The sequence below is a fragment of the Octopus bimaculoides genome, chromosome 3, assembly GCF_001194135.2.
Source record: "Octopus bimaculoides isolate UCB-OBI-ISO-001 chromosome 3, ASM119413v2, whole genome shotgun sequence".
NCBI classification, from domain to species: Eukaryota; Metazoa; Mollusca; class Cephalopoda; order Octopoda; family Octopodidae; genus Octopus; species Octopus bimaculoides.
The window spans coordinates 52,957,390-52,958,854 of NC_068983.1; positions in this window are offsets into that span (position 1 = coordinate 52,957,390).

A 1,465-nucleotide genomic window follows, 5' to 3' on the forward strand; every position below is an offset into this window, starting at 1 on the left:
ATATCAGATGCCATGATGGATCTAAGATGCAAGCGCAAGAGGTGGTCAGACTCTGCATAAGGAGCAGACAACCACCAAATATATACATTGTCAGTATATCATATGTCCGAAAAAGAAGCACTCTCTAAAGTGTAGACCAGTAGTGTATTTATAAGTAGCTAAGTCTATGTCCAGTCATAGAGTGACCAATGGTTTCACATCCATAAAGGACTTAGCCCCATGAATGTCTCGTCAGATCCTAACGCTAAATACATATATACACACCCATAAATACATATATGCATATATATATGTGTGTATGTATATATATTTATACACACACACACACACACACACACACACACACACACACACATAAGCATATATATCATCATCATCATCATTATCATCATTTAAGTCCGTTGACCATGCTGGCATGGGTTGGACAGTTTGACCAGAACTGGTAAGCTGAGGGACTGCACCTGACACCAGTCTGATTTGACATGGTTTCTATGGCTGGATGCCCTTCCTAATGCCAGTCACTCAGAGGGTGTAATGGGTGCTTTTACGTGCCAGTTGCATGATACCAGTATCTTCCATGAATATGATGATGATGATGTATGTATATATTTATATATATATACTTTAGAAATTAATTTACAAAGGTACCGTTAATTCTATTATTATCGAATGTCACTATTTTTGGGCGATTTAATAACGAGTTTTGAGTGTTATTTCAAGTACGTAAACGTACTTAGTATGTCCTTTGATTAATTTTAAATTTTATATATATATATATATATATATATAGATATATAGATATATAGATATATATATATATATATATATATATATGATAATAAGATAAGAAAATAGAGAGGTAATTAATAAAATTATTATTTATTAATTAAACAAAATTGTCAATTATATATAAACCATGGTTTACATAGTTACCTTGCTGTTGAGCATTAACTGTAATATTCAACATTCTTCCTACAGGTAACTAACCAGAATTTCCATAGGATTTTGCTATCCCTGAGTGAGGTTTGTAACCTTTATTTGTATGTATATATATGCATATGTGTGTGTATGTGTGTGTGTGTGTATATATATATATATATAATATGTTCATATAGCAGAACATTTTATTATGGTTTAGAGTCAAGATTTGGCTGCTATTTTCAGCATGGCAGTATCTCTTAGATACCCTAAATTATAATTTTAGATAATTGTTACCTTTGATGGGTTTTTATTCCCATGCTGGCCACCTGATAAAATCGATATTTAAATATCAATCTTATTCTTATTTATATATATATATTGATAGAAAAGGTAAGACAACAAAAGAAAGAGACCTCGATATTATGTAAATACAGAAATTTATCTGTAAATAATATATGACAATTATTCAGTAGCCATGATAAAACTCCAAGTTTCGGATACCAGGACGGAAACCCACGCCACCATCTCTTCAGTTATCTGGGTT